Source organism: Ixodes scapularis, unplaced genomic scaffold (genome assembly GCF_016920785.2).
Source record: "Ixodes scapularis isolate PalLabHiFi unplaced genomic scaffold, ASM1692078v2 PGA_scaffold4__175_contigs__length_147842914, whole genome shotgun sequence".
NCBI lineage: Eukaryota > Metazoa > Arthropoda > Arachnida > Ixodida > Ixodidae > Ixodes > Ixodes scapularis.
The window spans coordinates 18,245,019-18,264,815 of record NW_024609879.1 but is presented as its reverse complement, the minus strand read 5'-3'; the positions used below and the strand labels follow the sequence as shown (position 1 = coordinate 18,264,815).

Here is a 19,797-nt window from a genome sequence, read left to right as displayed (position 1 = left end):
GACTTCCAATGCCGATCAGTGTTGCCAACTCAAAATTCAGAAACTCGCCACAAAAATCCCGAAAACCGCGAAAAACATATACATTTATAATGTTGCCCAAGAATGGCCGCATCACAGCAGGCAAACCTGGTGTCCGACATGAAGCTCTAACTCTTGCAGTTCAGTTTCTCGTTTACATTGTTGTGTGGTACGACATTCTTTTTACAAGTTAATGTTGTAAGCGAGAACATGCAATGCAAAACGAAGGACATCGTAGCAACCACCCAGCTGATGAATGCATGCAGCGATTGCATCGACAATTATCGCGATGTCGGGTACGAAACTGCAACTGGCAACTGCGAACGGTCTTCCCGAGAGCATGGGTATTGACAGTGCGATGAAACCGGCCCCTCGACTGCGGCGGAAAAAGCGCCAGTTCTGTTATGAGTGCCAGGACGAGGTTGATGATGTCGAGACAAAATTCAAGCGAGAGCTCTTCTACGGGATGATTGACACCGTGAGATGTCGATTGAAGAACGCTTCACGCCGATGGAGCAGCACGTGATCTTCTGGGGGTTCCTTTACGGCCTCACCCGACTTCCCGACAAAGCGGAACTTCTTAAACTTTGCCAATGCCTTGACCATGCACTGAGAGTCTGAGACACCTAGAAAGTGCAGACATCGACGGTACAGATCTCTGCGAGGAGCTGATCTAACTATGCAGCCTGCTGCCCACTGGATGCAGTGCTCGCCAGGACGTGCTCCAGTTCATTCTGGACAACCATCTATGTGACAAATTCCCTCATACCGCCCCCATCCTCGAAATCCGCCCCTGTTTCCACCTACCATCTGCGAAAAACAGCGACCTTTATATGGTGTTGAATGCACGTTGCCCTGCCAAGTCACATTCAGAACTTCCACAAGCGAGGCATACTGCCGCGAACTGGCGCTGCTTCTTAAGAACCCAAGATATGGCGGCATTCCAACGGAGCTTCACAGACCAGTCCTGATGCAATTTTGAAATTTGTTTATTCATTTTAAAATTAGTTTTCTTCGCTTTTCTGCCCGCAGCCCAGACACACTAGTACGGGCTAGTGTTTCTGGGCTTATGGCACAACGTAGACCACATTTGAACAACGAAATAAGTGCCAGTATTTCGTTCCCGTACCCCTTTAATATACCGAATGAGTCAAAAGAAATAGGCTGACTTTGAAGAAACTAGAAAACTCAGTTTCACACGACACTACATAGTAATTCACAACGTATATGAAATTAGGTGGGGCATACGATTGGGTAAAAATACCGAATAAAAATATGCAACTTAACTTAGTTTAAAGTTACAAATAAAAATGACAGTTTTCCAGGGAGTCCGGCCTTTGCCGTGTCAATGTACAGTCGGGAGCAAAAGTTTGCGGGGCACGGGAGCGCGTGCCGAAATGCATCGCCGCGCCGTACACGGCGCGCCACCGCATCAAAAAGCCGCGCTTTGCGCATGCGCGCCCTTCGTGCTGGCAGTCATGTCTCTTTCGCTCGTTTCTGCCCGACTCATAGAGCTATTACAATAAACGCTAGAGGCTCAGCTGGCGCTAGTGTGCTGTTGCATTTTGAAGCAGACAGCAAGCAGTCAGAAATTGACTTCCGGTAATGCATTTCTATGGGAAAAAGCGAGTGCATTTTCTCTCTGCGCTCGATCATAAGAGCAAATATCACGAATAATCTGTACGTACTAGGCACATTGGAACATTTCTCAGTCACGCAGACCAAATAATTGGTCAGTTACAGCCTTTTTATTTGAAATTCGCGGCATTAAAAACGGTGTTAAAACCGTTTCGTTACGTGTATTTATGTGCACTCTCGGACACTGTTAGCGCGAACACGCGCGTCGGCCAATGGGATCCTCGTTCTTTGAATCTATAATGCGCGCCAGCCAATAGGACCCCTATCCATCAGATTTCGACTTGACTTGGAGAGGGGAATTTATTTGGCGTTTGGCTTGGCGTTTTACGCGCTTCAAAGCTGGGAGCCTTCAAGTTTCGGCTTCACTTAGAGGGGGGAATTTATTTGCCGTTTGGCGCGGCAGCTGATGACGCCGACTCGCTCTATGGCAGAGTGAATGCTTTTGCATTAAAAACATCTTTGACGGTATGAAATCATGTGGCAGAAGCTCTCTGCGAGCAGGCGCTGTGTCGCAAACCCTTAATAGCCAGCGCATATTGTCACGGATGAGGGTGACGAGAAGCGGAACAGTGAACTGAAGGATAAAGGTCTAATTGGCGAACTTGTGCCAGATAGAAATAAGTAACGAAAGAGCGTCGAGGCAGCAGAAAAGCGGGCGGCGATTCGGCGGCACTACAGAGCGCTAGCGAGACTGACTCGACAAGGTTGCGGGCAGCTGCTTATTTACCGTGTGTCACTATCTCGAAAGTTCGGCAAAGAAAGTTCGATCGTCGCGCGCTCGGGGCGAGGATGAACAGGCACTTTCGAGAACAAGAAAGCAGAAGGAAAGTTACGTCTGGTGCGAGAAGGAACGCTAATCCTCTAGAAGTCCGTGACCGAGCGTTTCTTTATTGACCCTGCGGGCGGCATCATCCCCCCTTTTAAAAGTGCATCATCCCGATGCAACGCGAAAGGAAAACAGAAATGGCTAAAACGATTTACAATGAAACGAAATAAACATGCGGTGTCACAATCCTAACGCGCGTAGAACGGTTTGAGTCGAACTACGTGGACGGCTTCGGGTCGTGGCTGGCGACGTCCTGATGGGCGAGTTCCGTCGGGGAGCACCTCGTAGTTTAAGTCCCCAGTGCGGCGAATGACCTTGCAGGGTCCGAAGTAGCGTTCTAGCAGTTTCTCGCTGAGTTCCGCGGCGGCGAATGGGCGTCCACACCCATACCCTGTCTCCGAGCTGGAACTCCACGTCGCGGCGACGAAGGTTGTTCCGGCCAGCGTCGACACGTTGCTGGCCCTTTATGCGAAGGCGGGCTAGCTGGCCTACCTCTTCTGCTCGTTGGGTGACCAGCTGGGCGTCGTCGATGCCGTCGTTTGTCGGGTCGTGCGGCAGCATGGCGTCGAGCATCGTCGTCACATTCCTGCCGTGCACCAGCTGAAAAGGCGTAATCCCAGTGGTTTCTTGAACCGCCGTGTTGTACGCAAACGTGACGTAGGGCAACACCTCATCCCACGACTTGTGTTCTACGTCCACGTACATCGAGATCACGCCGGCGATGGTCTTGTTTAGTCGCTCCGTCAGCCCGTTGGTCTGTGGGTGGTACGCCGTGGTCCGGCGGTGGTCGGTGTGGCTCAAGCGGAGTGTCTCTTGTGTCAGGTTTAGGTATAGATATTGCCACCCCTGCGGGTGGCAATATTAATTATCTGCGCCGAGAAAATTAGTAGCTGTCAATAGGTGGAATTTTTTTTTTATCAACACAACGTTAAGATACTCGCTCTTGTTCTTTTGCAAGCTATCAGGAGACAGTTTACGCCAATCCTGAAGGTAATAAGGTACTACCGAATTTCAATAATTACAGACTGAGCAGTACGTGTAGAAGCTTTATATGTACCCTGACCTTTTGATCCGCTCAAGCCTAGTGTAAAACGTTGCGCTGTTTTAGTGTTCATCAGCGTGATATATGCGTACTTTCACCATATTTTATACAACGCCACACTCCACCTTTTGCAAACTTTTATTTTTGACACAGCATTAGGTTGCCCGTACAAATCACCAAATGAACACTGCTACACTGCTTAAACTCTGTGCAAAAGGTAGCCACAGAACAAAAATCTTTGACGGGCCAGTAATTGCATTTATCACTGCACTCAGTACTCAATATAGTTTTGATAATTTAGAATAATTTTGATAATTTAAACTTAGAATTATTTTTGTGATGTACTAAGCGTATGATTATTGTACCATTCCTACTTCTGGACTATCGAACTGGATATCTACAGCTGAGAGCAATTTTCTCGTGCTTTCCAGTCTCATGGTTTTCGTCAAAATAAACAAGTCAGCGAACTGAAATTAGACATCTGACCAAAAAAAATAGTTTATTTGTTTTAATTCTTGGCTCGTACTCGATTCTTCTAGCTAGAACTTTGAAAACTCACGTCTATCACGTCATCAGGTCTTTCTGGATATCCATAAAGAGCCGAACAAATCCACGACATAACAGCCGACTCGTCATACAAATCTGAGCACGTTGAAAAGTGTGGAACCGACGTCCAAAGATGTCCGGTGTGTTAATTACACACCGGAGATCTCACACTTTTCAAAGCGTTGGTTGGTTTGTCGTGAATTTTTCTCGTCATTACCTCAGGACGATTTGCACGTTTTGTTCTGACCGGGTTTGCCGGAGACGTGAGCTGTAAGGGTCTAGGCAACTACTCCCTTTGCACGAGAACTGGTGCAGGCGAGGCACGTTCTACTGAAAATACGAGCAGGGAGAAACAAGTGAAGAACCAGGGATGTCAATTCCCACGATATACAAAAATATCACGCTATCCAAGCCCCACCACACACGATTTATTGCATTGATGTGCAGGCCTGGAAGACGATCCCATCGCCATCCGTTGGGTCACAATTGCACTAACCAAGGGCGGCGTTTCACCTTAAGGTTTGCAAACTAAATTAGTTTGCAAGCCCTACCTGTTGAGCCACCGAGTTAAGAGTATAGGTACCATTTGGAATAAAATACGTTTACATTTTTATAAATCCTTCGATTGAAAGATAACAGAACCTACAAAAAGAAATGCCTTGGATATCTTACAGTGTATATTTAGTGCTCAACGTATACTCGTGATTAGTTCAGTCAATTGAGAGTTAATTCGTTAAACAGGTCCAGCTTCAGTAATCGGTGTGTATTAACCGACGTTTCGCAAACGCAGCTATTCCCGTCAAACGTTTAGTCAATTTTAACGCGGGGAGTCATTGCTTGCTACGGACTATAGATTTATGAACAAGTGTATTTACAAGGGTTACAGGTTTAGATTTCTTAAATCCGATACTCTTGGAGCGTAGTTACCACAGTGAAATGACAGAATGCCGTTTGCATGTGCACGAAAGAAAACCGATCTATTAAAACAAACAAAGTACACAGGAGATGCACTTTGGGAAGATACGGAAAATATACGGGTCCCACAGCGATGGCTCTGAGAAGAGGTAGGAAAGTACAATTAAAGAAACGAACTCGATAGCTCACTGAGAAACTTATCTGTTAGCTGCCGCTGAGCGCTGGGTGCTTTGGAGACGAGGCGCCAACGAGCCCAGGTACAAGGTTGAGGGACGAAGCTGAGGCGGGTGGAGACTGAAGCGGGGTCGGCGTTCTGGGTGTCGTGTTGGGGAAGACGGCGCCGTTACCCGGGAACACAGACACCAGTCTTCAGAGGAGGTATGGGACTTGAAACTGCCGAAGACCTGTCTAGGAAAAAGTGAGGAAAAGCTCAGGCCCGTCGGCCGACGGCCTTCCTTCCACTTCTGCGCCATGCTGTCTTTGATATGGTCCCACGTTCTGAACGCTTCGAACGCTTTCTCTTCTCTCTCCCGTCGCCTTGCGACTCACTCGGACTCAGTTTATGAAACAGGCGTGGCAGGTGCATATTCGCAGCCGCGCCAGACGGATTCGATGCATTCTTCATATAAAGCGGCAATGAAGCCCTTCTTGTGGGTGAGTTCCGAAAACGATATAGGATCTTAAAGGGGCCCACCAACAATTTTTTGATAGGTTTGAAGTTCGCGCTGAAACGGAGCTCCATCAAAGCAGGAACACCCAGGAAAAAAAAATATTACAGAAATTCGCAATATTTTGCGAGTTATTAGCAAATCAAATTTTGCAGAAAACAACTTTAAATAAGCAAAACATTGCGCTTCATGACGTAAAATGAAACAGTTTAGCGATTGGAGCAAAGCGGTTGGCCAATTGGACGCGAGTTTGGTTGATAGCCCGTCGGCCCCGTCGGCCCGGTCGGCTCGTCGGCCATTAGGCCTAGTAGCAACCATCGTAGCTTTGGGATCGGGTTGCCATCATCGATGAATTTACCGGGCTTATCGGATTTTGAGGGCGGATCTGGGCGTCGCGCCGTACGACGGCACTTCACGCAAGCGCCGCGTCTCTGCCTCAATCCGCTTCGACAGCCGCGGAAGACTCGTCTCCCGCAACTCCGCCACCGGAGCCGCCTCGGCGACTAGGAGGTACAAACTGGGGAGCGTTCCCGTTGGGCACGATATAAGCTGGGTCCCGTCGCCCCACTCCACTCGAACAGCGAAAAGTCTGTCACAGCACTAAAAGAAAATAAGGGTTCGCCTCGCTCCTTTTACTGCTTTTAGTTGACCGGGACCGGGGGCGCACAGGGAAAAATACGATGCGCGTTGTCTGCACGGACCACTTGTCGTCTGCTCGCGATGGTACGTTGCGGACGCCGCTGGGAGGCGCGCATGAGCGACAAGGCGTTGTTTTCGCCCTTTTTGAACTTTACTTTGTAACTTTATTAGCTCTGTGAAAATGACTTGTTTGAGAAATAATGACGGTTAACGTGTGATATACTTTATTTCGCTTCAAAATTCCAGGGATGGCTCTCGCCAATCACGAAACCCAGAGAATGTGACGTATAGTGAAAGGGAGCGCCGTTTTGCGCGCGCATTCGGCACCTCGCGGCGCCACCGTCGGAGGAGGTGTTTCCGAGTTGTCAAATTAAAATATGATGCGCTAATTTTTTCAAACTCTCTCGTTGTCCACTGGGTTTTCGGGGCGTGTAGAAACCGCAAAAAAAAGTCGACGCTCAAATACTGTTGGAGGGCCCCTTTAATGAATTATTTAACAGGCTGAAGATCGTGAACTCCAGCACCAGTGCTGGGCTCGTCCACGTTACTTTGGGCTCCAATACGCTACTACAGTAACTTAAAGGGGGTAGTGTAACGAACGAAACCGGAGAAGCGGCACAGCGTTGGAAGACGGCCGCGGGTGGCGCTGGCTCTTGCAGCACCGTCGTTCCGGCTATGGCTCCGGCTTGGCCGCTTGGTCAGCTTGGCTCCGGTCAGCTCCGGTTGATTCGCAGCTGTCAACTATACACTGTCGTCTGCTAGTTTCATATTTTTTATTCACCTTCAAACACAAATCATGTCGTTGGAAGTTCACTGGAAACAAATAATTGTTTTTGATGTATTTATGTTAATTCTGAAGCGTGTTAGGATGCCTCTATCTGCCGGCCGATTAAGACACCCAACGGAGCTGCGGATCGAAGCGCCACCTACATCGTCTTCCAAGGAGCGGCCGTTCCCGATGCATGGTGGAAGCTACGCGATAACCACACTACCCCCTTTAGGCCACTGTAACGCTACCATGGACGAACTGGGCTATACCAACACCACCTAGACAGAAGGCCTCCACACGCGTCATCATAGTCAGATCGATCGAGGCGAGAGATTGAGCACGAGTGCTGCGTCAGTGTTCGGCTGCGGCTCGTGGCCAATCAGCGCGTCGAAGGTCGGGCTCGGGTCCAATAGCCGACCGAGCGCGATCCGACTGTGATGACGTTTCATAGAAGAAGAGGAAACCATGCGGAGGCCTTCTGTCTAGGTGGTGTTGGACCAAGTTCTAGGCTGTATAAACACACACACAACCCAATTTTTTTTGGCTATACTCCCTTTCACCTTATGTTGTACCGCAGCGAAGGCTAGAAGCGCGAGCTCCTTGCTCTAGGGCACATCTCGGCGGCACAAGCTCTCGTGCACCAAGGGCAGCTGCGAACGCTATGAGCTCGCGCTTCTAGCCTTCGCTGCGGTACAACATAAGGTGAAACGGAGTATAGCCAAGTTCGTCCATGGTAGCGTATTGGAGCCCGAAGTAACGTTGACGAGCTCAGCTCGTCGTCGGGGTGAGCGGTGCAGTGTGGACGAACCCAGGTCGTCCATGGTAGGGAAAGGGTTAAGCATCTACGACACGTGTCCCTTCGTTTAGTCATATTAGGCTGGTGTAGGCTGTTAACCCATCTTTGTAATAATCTGTTGTTGCTTAGTTTTTGTCTCGCCTCTGACTTGTTACAAGTGACTAGACGCAACATATTTTCTGCTCTATTAAACATGTATTTTGTTTCCTACGACCACTAAATAAAGTCGATTCTTCTTCTATAACATTATTTCAACAGACGTTTTAATTTATGGTATTTACAACTTTTATATTGTACATCACTAAAGGTGCTCCCGATCTCTAAAGACCACCTACATTTCTGGGGTCTGAAATAGTTGCATAGGGGGCATCCAATGTCATATAGTGAGGGCACTTTCAAAATTTTGCAGTTTTTCTGGTTTTTACAGCTTCTCAAAAGCCTGAACACAACAACGCTTATCTACACCACGAAGTTCTCATCCCACAAAAAATATGAACTTGGTGCGATGTCTAACGAAACATGCTATCAGGCTGTTAAAATGTTTGCTAACGACACAGCGGCACAATTGTGCACGCGAATTGAAACAAAGACAAAAATGGGGTAAGTGCTATAGAACTCTGAATGAAGATAAGTAATCCGTCGCGTCATTTAATAAGTTGAAGATACAGCAATAAAGCGAAGTAATTAAGGTGATATTGGAATATTCGAAATTTTCATTTGTTAAGTTTTAAATATAAGGTTCATTAGAGGGTTGATATGGTTATACAAGGACGTACGGGCAAGCTTGTCCTGCAACGCAAGCCAACACCATTTGCCAACAACAATTGCTGTCGTTGTTCTCGGTTTTTAAAGGCACACTGACACCCCCTAAATTTATTGATTATTGTTTGACAGGCGATTCATTATAATGTCAGAAGACTACCCAATCAATATTTTGCTACAGCGTCACATACATTTTTAATAAAGTTAAAAAACGAAACTGCTCGAAACATTAACCGAAAATGAACTGGGAAAGGAACATGAAGTAAAGAGGAGGAGGAAATTGGCAAAAATCATGCAACTGTGCTCATTTTTTTTAATCAACGTATTTGCGGCTTTTTAGAAGCTGCAAAAATGGGTATTATATTTCTGTACTATTTTTAATATTGAGTGTGTGCCTTCAATGACCCACGACTTTGATTATCTTTGGTGGTTATGTCTAAACCATAGAAAACGGCACGTGGTCACGGAGACGAGAGTGAGCGCGACTCAAACCGGCCAGTTCTCGATTGGCTGTTCTCGGGCGGAAAGAAAACGAATTTCGATCCGCAAATTCTGTTCTGGGTAGTCGGGCTTTTATATGCCATGTACAAATAAAGACAACGGCGAGCATAAATACCCTGTCAGTATCCCTTTAACTATGCAGATAGAAGTCCCGGGAGAAATTGGCCATTTTTTATTTTAGAGCAGAACTGAATAAGACTATAGCACCTCAATGTTGCTGTCTGCGCCTGAAGAGGGTTTTTTCTCATCATCATTTTGCCTCGTACTCCACTATTTGGATACATATTTCATTAAGAATTTATTGTGGTCAGTTTATTTTTTTTTAATTTGGCGTTTTTTGTATTCGTAAATATGTATGCATTTTAACAATTGCTGTTTATTTTCTGTGACATGTGAGGTATATTAATTCAACTCAAGACCATATCAGATCCTTGCTGCGCTTGTCTTTTTGCGTACATAGAATTGTTTAGGGGAGTGCGTTAATGCAAGTATACAAACGAAACATTTGTGAACACCATAGAAAACGAAAAACATTTAAGAAAGAGTATGCTTATTTGTCAAAATTACGCTGTAGAATATTAAAGAATGACCCAACACGTGTAGAACATAACCAATTAGATATCGACGGGCTCTACCAAAGCTGACTAGAATATGCGCTGCGTCGAAATTTGTAAAAATATTTCTGAAACAATTAGGTTGAAAACAGAAAAAAATCACGTACGTTTCCCCAACCGAAAAGCCGATATCCGCTCTGAAAGGGGATGCACCGCCATGCAAATTCCCCGTGAAGTCGATTGAAGCACCATATGCGGAGCTCACGTAGTCAGCGAGAAGGGCGGGCGGAATCGTGCTGCAATTGTCATAGAGAAGGCGTTTATGCCTGTCGTCACTGACAGCGCATAACAATTGGGATAAAATAAAACTCTTTTTTTTTGAAGAGGCTAATGGGTATTCGAGGAGAACTGCGGAACGATCTGTATGTAGGCGTTTGAGAACGGGTGAAGTTTAGACGACGAGTCGAAGAAGTTGATGCCGTTGGTCACTCGTGCATTTCGTCTTCGTTAGAGTACGATTGTTATGCATTTATTTTCAATGTTAAAGATTTTTATAAAATAAGCGGTCCGATCACCCGCGAAGTTTTTCAAGCATGGAACACTTTGTAACGGAAACTTTTAATCATAGAACATTTTCCCCTTCGTCCGTCCTGCCGTCCCTGCATTTCCATCGGTAAATTTAGCGGGGAAATCGGCGTCACGCGAATCCTTCACTGATTAAGCTTCCCAAGTATATTTAACGAGACAATTCGCATCACGTGACCTGTGCATAATGCGCCATATTAGTTTTCCCACAAATTATAGCGGAGACATTGACGTCACTTCACCTATATGCCAATTCAGCTTCCACGCTAAATTTAGCGTTACAATTTACGTAAACTTGCGTATAAAAAATTCACTTTCCTCAATAATCTGAGCAGAGAGAAAAGGACGTCCCGTAATATTCTATGTGACGTCATTTGATTCGATTGGGATATCCGTTTGTTTCGATTGAAACGATTTAGCTTTGTGCTCATGTTGGTTATACTCACTGAATATAGACCTATATATTGTCACGAATGACAAATGTTGAGTCGGCAAAAAAAAGGGTGTTTTATGTTACTTATAAGAAAACGTAAGTAAAAACCTTCAGTTGGGAAACTCACCCTTGAAACCTCGGCGGCTATAGCGTCCACCGAGACCAAGCTTAATACGACAACAGCGCCACTCTTATTTTTTTTCTTCTTTACTGTGATCACCTTGAGCTTTCAGAAAGCATGTTTTTGCGATAAAAGAAACGAAAAAAAAACTCTTTTTGTAGGAACATTTATTGTAGATTAGTGCAAAATGGCAGGTGTGTGATGTTTTCTAATATCTTTAGTTTAGAAGGATTTGAGGCACAATTAATATTGTTTTTATACGACAATGTCTCACCGGTGGTTTCGGGTACCGCGTCCCAACCTGGGCGCGTCCTAATTTTGGTAGTAATTCGCGGTGCATCCGCTTGGGAGATGCGGGTCGCCATGGCAACCGGTTGCGGTCGCTCGTTCGTGTGAAGCGTCTTCCGTTTTACGCGCGCCCAGGGACCTCGATTTATTTGTGGCCCCCAGGGTTCGAAGCCTCCGCCATTTTGACGCCTACGAGAGCATTGTGCTTCTCAATCATCGTTTTGGCGGACACTCCGGTGGATGTCATCATGGAGAGCATTCGAGCCGTCGCCGGCGGGGATGGCCTGTTGTGCCTGCAACACCACGGTGCAGCAAGGTTCATGGCGGCGGTACGCATCATGGCCACCGCTCAACGACTTGTAGCGCAAGGGTTCTTGTCGCTGGGTGACGTGGAAGTCCCCCTAAAGCCAGGGGGAGCCCACGTTGTGTTTTTCTCCGTGGACCGCCTTCCCCCGTACGTGACGGAGGAGGCACTGGTGCAAGTCCTCGCACAGTACGGCAAGGTGAAGGCGATCAACCACGCCCAGTTTTGAGACCGCCCGGACGTCAGGACCGGCGCCCGGGGGGGTCAAGATGGAGATGTCGAAGCCGGTCCCCAACTTCGTTCACATCCAGGGACACCGGGTGATGATCGACTAAGGTCTGCGACGCGTGTGCATCCGGTGCGGGCTGGAGGGTCAGATCGGACCCGCGTGCAAGACTTCACGTTGCGACCGATGCGGCGTGTTTGAGCATGCGACGGCAGGTTGCACAGCCCTTGCGAGCGGTGCGGCCACGGCCACGCGACGCCACGTGAGTCGTCCGCAGAGTCCGCGTCTCCCGACGCCGATGTGCCCGACGACCGCTCGCCTGCTAGCGGCGGCTCGGACGTGACTCCCGCCTCGTTAGCTAAAAAGAAGCGTTTCGTCGCGGACAATTTTGACTATGCGAAATCACTGGAATTCTAATTGACTGTTTGCCCTGTTTTGCTTTGCCTTTATTTTCATGGGCCTACACATTTTGACGTTAAATGTGGAGGATTTTTGGGAATCCGAATAAGTAGTGCGAGCTGATTCACTTTGCCCAGTCACTGCGATCTGCTCTTTTTGCAAGAAACAATTTTTTTTTTTTTCTGTCCGGGACGTGGCGGAATTCAAGACCCGTCTTTCGACTCCTTGTTATTTTTCTCTCGCACCGTGTTGCGCGCGTGGTGTTGGCGTTTTAATTATATATCCTCACGTCGTTTCTGCGAGGTGCTTTTTCACTGTGCGATCCGGACGGTCGCATCCTTGTGTACATTGCTTTCGTTGGTCGTGCCAAGTTTTGGGCGATAAGCGTCTACGATCCAGGTCGCAACCGCCACACGACGGCTGGGGATTATTTTTTGGAGGCCTTGTGCAGTATGTGCCCGCGGACGGTTTTTTCTTCCTTGCGGGGACCTTGTAGTAATTCCTCGTCGCCAAAATGTTGTGTAAAAGAAAATGTAGACACCCGCGAAAATAAAGAGGAGTGTCTGCGTGGGCCTGCGGAAAACGAGGGGTCTTACATGCCAAAGAGGTGAACGGCGGGCCGGACGCGGGAGCCCCGGACGGAGGGAGAGAGAGACGTCCGTCGAAGTTGGTGGTTGAATCGTAACTGTTTATTTAACGGTCAACAACGTGGGGTTGAGCGCCACGGGGACGCAACCCTGATAACACGGGCAATGGTGTAACGGCGGCGCCATCTGGTTAGTGTGGCGAGAACTACTTAAATGAAAAAATTGAAATACTACAGACTTCAACTGTGTAACAGACTCTTCGCGAGACATTCCCGGGCGTGGTCGCGGGCACAATACCTCTGACGCCCAGGGGCTGGTTCGACTTCTCGGGGTTCACGAGGCTGTGCGACGCCTGTGTCGAACTACACGGCGCTGCGTACGATTCCACGTGCTCGCGGGGCACGTCGTTGAGCCGGCTGGACCACGTTTATGTTGAGCAGCATGTTGCATCGCGTCTACTCAGCTGCGAAGTGCTTTCCTTTCCATCATCTGCGGGCTATGTTTCCAATCACCACCCGGTTTCAGCGGATTTTGATGTGTCGTGTTTTTTTGTACCCACGCGGGGACACATGGCGTCTAGAGATCTCGCTACTGTGGGATGAACTGTCCATTTTCGGCTTACGACAATCGGGCGTCAATGACGGCCGTTCCTTTGTCTCCCGCCTAGTGGGACGCGCTAAAGTCTGACTGCTAGCTGGTTTGTCGCGACGGCGGCTAGGAAGTCGCTTCGGCGCCGGGGCGACGGAGGCCCTCAATGAGGTTGTCCGTCGCATTCGCATTGTGCAGCGTGGCGGTGTGCTATTTGATGTTGGAGTACTAGCCGTTCTTCGCGATCGCCACCAACGTCTGTTGGGCGCGTCCTCTCGTAGAGCTGCGGCGCAGCGGCTGCGTGACCAGCCGGTGGACGACCCGGAGGTGCTTCAGCGCCTCCGTGCCACAGGTGCCGATGGGGACGGGCTTTCGCACGTATCGAGTGTATATCTCGCGGACGGTAGCCTTTCGGAGAACACACGTGAAATCGGCGCGGTGTTCCGAAATTTCTTTTCGTCCCCGTTTTGCTCGGACCCCGCCATGAACACCTTGAATTTCGCCGAACGGGTTCGCCTTTTCTGCGGAGATCTCCTGGCCTGCCCTGATGATCTGGGCTCCTCTCTGTTCCGCCCTACAACCCGTGAGGAACTCTCTGACGTCCTCCAGGCTATGAAGGTTGGCCTGCCCCATGCCTCGACGGCTTACCAGCCAAATTTTTCGTCACTTTTTGGGATGTCCTTGCGAACCCTCTAGTGCAGCTCGGGAACGGCTTTCTGGAAATAGGCCAAGTGCCACCATCCTTCAGACGAGGTTGCGTCATTCTCCTCCCAAAGGAGGGTGGCTCTCCATTGGATCCTGCAGCTTGGCGACCTATCACTTTGTTAAACGCAGACTATAAAATGGTATCGTCTTTAATCGTCTCTCGCCTTCGTACGGTCATGCCCCATGTGGTGAGCTCAGTTCAAACGTGTTCGGTGCCTGGGAGGAACTTTTTTTCGTCCCTGTTACTCCCACAAAAAAACCTAACTCTTTTCGTACGCATATTTCACCCATCTTTCGGGGGCCTGTGTCTCCCTCGATCAAGCGAAGGATTTTGGGTTGAGCATCGTTTCCTATTCGAGGTCCTGAGAGCTTTTCGCTTCCCCTAGACTTTCATTTCGTTACTTCAGTCCCTATACAGTGGAGTGACTGGCCATCTGAAAGTCAACGGGTGTCTGCTTCCGCCTTTTCCAGTAAAGGGGGAGTACGACAGGGCTGCCCGTTTTCTCCCTTACTTTACGTGCTTACTTTCGATCCGCTTCTCCGGCTTCTTGCATCCTGCTCCCGGATTGGTAGGTTTCCGCTCCCCGGCCGAGACACAGTCGTGGTTAGAGCCTACGCAGATGACGTCAGTTTGTCTGTCCGCAACTCTGACCGTTTTCAGGCTGGACAGCTGTTCTTGCAGTACGGCGCTCTCTCCATAGCGTGTTTAAGCACTACCAAGAGCCAAGCTTTGGAGTTGGGAGGTTCCCCTCCCGCCCTACCTGCGGACATGCTGGTCGCAAATGAGCTCAGAGTTCTCAGCGTATTTTTTGACTCTCGTGGAGTGACACCCCGCACGTGGGTGTTTGTGGCATCTGTGATTGGACGCCAGGTTGCTGTTGCAGGGACCTTTATGCTTTTCCTCTGCGACAGAGCTTACCTTCTAAGAGCTGTGTTTTGCAGGCAACTTTTCTATGTTGCCCACATTGCACTTCCCCCGCCTCGGTTCACTAGGCACATCACCTCATGTCTCTTCCGGTGTTACTGGAGCAGGGGCATCGAGCTAGTAACAAGGTCGGTGCTCCGCCTTCCCACGCCACTGGGCGGCAGGGGAATGCCCTGCGTCGACACGGTGTGCCGCGTGCTCTCTCTACGCACTGTGTGTTAGATGACACGGGATACACCGGCATGGTCCCTGGCTCTTTATTTTCTAGGGCTCTCGCGCCGAGCACTTCTTCCTCGCGCGTTAGGCAACCTTTCCCCGAGCGCGGAAGAAACACCGCCGTTTTTCAAAGCGGTGGTGGCTTGCCATGAGGTGTTGAGGCAAGCGCTACCAGACCTCGAAGTGCGCGAAGTGCCACCAGCTCGCGTCGTCGAGGAGCTCTGCGTGACTCGGATCACTCTTGAGCAGAGGGATCGGGCGAACGCCTTTCCGTGGACCTGAATGGTTTTTCCGTCGCCTGCTCGAACTGTGGAGGATTTTGAGTGCCGTCGGGGCTGGTGTGTTCTTCTAACAAAACTACGACTCCACCGCTGGGGCATTGTTCCCGACCCCAACCGTGGACAGGTATATAGAGACAAAAACATATGCCTTCTTTGATTGTCCCGTTGCGCGCTCATTTTGGCGCCCGGTGCACCATGGCTTTCGGGCTACCGGCATTTGGAATTTTGTGTCGGGCGCTAGGTGCCCCCGCGGGGGCTTCGCCCTTCTCCTGTTGGCAATCGGCCAACCGGTTTTCAGGCAAGATCGTTGTGCGGCGATTGGCCAGCAACGACGATCTCGTGCAATGTGGCTCGTGCTCTCTCGACTGTGGAGTACCCTGCTCCGCCACCTAGACTCCGAGCTCTTTTGGTTGGGCGGGGAAGAGTTTCTTAGGCGGTGGTCTCTTCGATATATGTACGGTTGGTCGGTGGTCGCATTCACTTGCTTTTCGCACCTCTCGCACAGGTGTGAGAGGCGCGGAGTGGGGTCGAGGGGGGGCGGATTCGACGTCAGCCAGCCGAACGCTACACCTGGCTGACGCTGGCATTTCTTACGTAAAGGAGAGAACCTTCCTTGTGTGTGCTGGTGAGATGTAAAGACCGGCCATGTGCGGTTACTAAGTTTTGTTTGTTCGTTACCTCCGCCCTTGGATCTTTGTAGAGTACATGTTCCTATTGTGTACCCGTTTCCCGGTGTGATTTATGTCTTACAGCTTACAGTGTCAATAAATTTTTCTTCATCCCTGAAACCCTTTCTAACGTATCTGTTTCGGCGCCAAAATGGCCGATTAAAGCCAAACTAGATCACAGCGGACGCTATCAAATGCGGTACTCCCTGCAGTTCTCCGAGTGGCCGTTGTGGGAGAAATGGCGGCGTTGCGATCGCCATTAGCTCGGTTCTCGTGTACGGATCGTTTAGAGGAGCTAGGCAGGAGAGCAAGAAGTACGGACCGGCAGCGTGCGGAGCGAGGAAGGTTGCGAGTTTTCGCCCTAGAACCGGAGCTCTTGGGTGAGCGTTGCATATGCCTTGGCATCTCTACCTCCTCCGCTAACTCGGAAGACGTCCTTTTTTGGATTTTTTTTCCCGTGGCCCATTTTTTGAGCCAAGAAGAGGACGGAGCGCTACGCCTAACGGCTAGGCCTAACGCGGTCATGCCGTCACCGAACGGCATGGAAGATTCGAGAGGCGACGAGCGTGCTCGTATGCATGACGATAATATCCGTAGATACTTTGAAGATCTTGCACGACAAGAGCAAGGTAATGATGACGGAATAGGAAATTCTCCGAAAACGCGAAATTAATAACAAGTCACAAGCGGCAAGCGACGCAACCGTAAGCCAGCGAGGGAGTTCACCGTGGCGGTAAGGAACGAGAACAAGACTCACACGGTTGTAATTGGGATTTGAAACCTCGACGCGAAGAGTGTCGCAGACTCTCAGCTCTTGAATGAAATTATCAAGGCTGCCAGGGTGCATGTCACGACGGCGCACCTCGAACATAGCTTCCGGATCAATAGCACAAGCAAGACGGTATCTGTACTTAACGGACAGCTCAGAAAGAGCACGCAAATATGCAGAAATTAAAGACTTTACCATCCACGGCAAGAAAGTAGAGGTGTACGGGCACGAAACTACCCCCGGCAGATTTCGCCGCATCGTCGTTCCGAGATTGCTTGACCCTACAGAGGATGTTAACGAAGCCGAAATGCTGGAGCACCTCATCAGGTGTAACCCACATACGACCATCATAGATGCGAAACGTGTGGGAAGGTCCCCCTCCGTCTTGATCACGCTAGGAAAACAAGAGTCTCCTGGCTACATCAAGTTTCTTTGCGGGCTCTTCCCTTTCCACGATTATCTGGACACCAAACAAGCATGCACAACCTGCTGGAAACAAGGGCATGGAGCAGACGCCTGCCCGACCCCCAATACTGGTGGGTGCCCGAACTGCGGCGAGATTCATATCCACCCCGCCAGGGTCATAGGGGTACGTACGGGATACGACGGCACCCCACGCTGCCTCATCTGTAATGGACAACATTACACGGGGAGCAGAGACTGCAAACAAAGGCATAAAGCTATTCATGAATTTAAGACCCCTGTGAAAAAGCCAACCCCCAAGGAAGAAGATTTTGTGGCACTAATCCCGCATGCAGACAAAACTAAGGCGACCACCGACCAAACCAAGAACTCGCAAGCTCTCCGCAAGCAAAGGGAGGGGGGGGGGGGGGGGGGGGGGGCAAAGAAGCCTACGGAACAGAACCCTCTCCAGACAGAAATCGAGACTTTCCGCAAAGCTATGAGAAAAGACGCCAGCTTCAGAGAGCAACGAAAGCCCCTAGGAGACAAGACCCAAGAAGGGCCTCCGTCTCCAGCGAGACCTCAATGCCCCCACCCCTGACACCCCAGGTAGAACAGGAAAGAATGCAGGAAAGCACCACGAGGAAGAGAGGGCAACGCACAGAGTCTGGAATGCACGGACACCTTTGCGGTCACAGACAGCGAAAAGCCCAAGGCACGTCGGGTAGAGTCCAGCCCGGCCTCCAACGCGCTTCTATAGAGCTTGGCCAAGGCAGTCCACGACGTCCAGGAAAGCACAACCAAGAGCATTACAGCTATTCAGGGCACTCTCACAGCATTTCACGAGCGACTCCATAAAATTGAAGATTACATTGGCCTATTACAGCAGTCAGTCAAGAGCCAAATGAACCCCAAGCCCGCCACCCAGAATGGAAAGTAACGACTTCCTTCTGGTGTGGCAGTGGAATGCCGGGGGCCTCGACACAAAAGTTAACTCACTTAAAGGGACCGTGAAGGCAGTTTCGAAGTTTTATTCGACGATTGAAATGGATGTCAGGCACGTCTCAGATACTGTTGACCAAGTTCTAGCCCAAACAGAAGTTTGGGTGCCGCACCAATCGAGCAAACAGGCGCGGTAATAATAGCGCCTGGAACGATGCCTGAGACCCCACCGAGGCGGCGGCAGAAAGGTGAACTAAAGTGCGCCGAAGCGTGACGACAACGAGCTCCTCGTCTGGCGATTGGTTCAAAAGATAGACGCGCTCTTGGTTTCAATCTCGGTGGTGAGATGTGATGAAAAAAGTTTATTTGAACGTTGGATAATATTTTGAAGTTGTAGTTGGGAATTAATAGGTTTTATACCGTGTATAAAAGCATAATCTGAAGCGATCCCTCCGTTTGTCACTGGTTGAACGCATCCCGCACTGCTACCTCGGGCGCGTAACAAGCATCGAGCAGCCATGGGCAAAAAAAGAAAAAGAGGTACGAGCGCCGGGGGCGGCGGACTTTTGGTTTTGGTTTCGTGCGTCGCCTCGTGTTCGCTTTGCGAACTGGTGTCTCACCAATCATGCCGCATTTATGTGCTGTAGTAGGTTGCGCGAAAGGTCGGCTAAAGACGTGCGGTCGATCGGGCGAAGTTAGTTTGCATAAACTGCCGACCGATGCAGCAATGCGCAGCACTGCTGCATCGGTCGCCAATCCAGAGTTCTGCGTCCTTAGCAGCATCTCCCGTTCAGTCGGCGTGAGGTCGCTGAACGGGAGCTCAAACTCGTTTGCGAGCGCGGCGTTGTCGTCCATTTCTTCCAGGTTTTCTTCACAGACCGCCGTGCACTAGAGCGAACCACGGGAACCTCACTGAGTGTGCACTAAATCCTACCGATGCCGACAGTGCTCCCTGACATCACTTCTCTTTCCAGAGGCGAAAAAGGGAAGAAATCTGAATGTTTGTTTCGGTTTCGCAAATTTATTTGCAGGTACAGAAATAAGAGTCACAACGCTCTAGAAAAAATTGTGTGGCATGCCCGGACCCCAATGCTTCCGAAAACACCTTTAAAAAAAAAATTAAATTGCCTTCATGGTCCCTTTAAGATGATGATCTCGGATAGCACAGCCCCTCCTGATGTCGTTGCGATTCAAGAGGTGGACCCCAACTGCGCCCTACCTGGTTATGACCGCTACGGCATGGACTGTGACACCTCACGCAAACCCATCTTCACATTCGTACGGCGAGATCTGACTTGTTCATCGACACGACATCCAGTTGGAGGGGACGGTTAAAGCAGTTACGCTTGAGGTTCTCCTGAAGCGCAAAAGACAGAAAAGTTTATTCATCAGCAATATATACTCCGCCCGAAGAGACCACACAACATCCTGCGCGGAAGCATTTAGACTGTGTTTCACCAATTGCTAGAGGGCAATGCTGCCTTGGTCGAGGGAGACTTCAATGCTCATCATACGCTGTGGGGGTATGATAAGGATACCGTCAACGGCAAGGCCATCGTGGAGCTGGCGGGTGCTCATGACGCGCTCCTCCTAAACGACATCTCGTGCCCCACCCGGATTGGCAACAGCGTGTAGAAAGACACCAACCCTGACCTAATATATGGGATGAACCTGGACGATGTCT

The 19,797-nt window shown here is 49.6% G+C and overlaps 1 pseudogene; it reads left to right on the top strand.

Moving 5' to 3' along the window:
- Window positions 1-16,523: 16,523 nt before the first annotated feature.
- LOC115327085 lies at window positions 16,524-19,448 on the top strand (annotated as a pseudogene).
- Window positions 19,449-19,797: the final 349 nt, after the last annotated feature.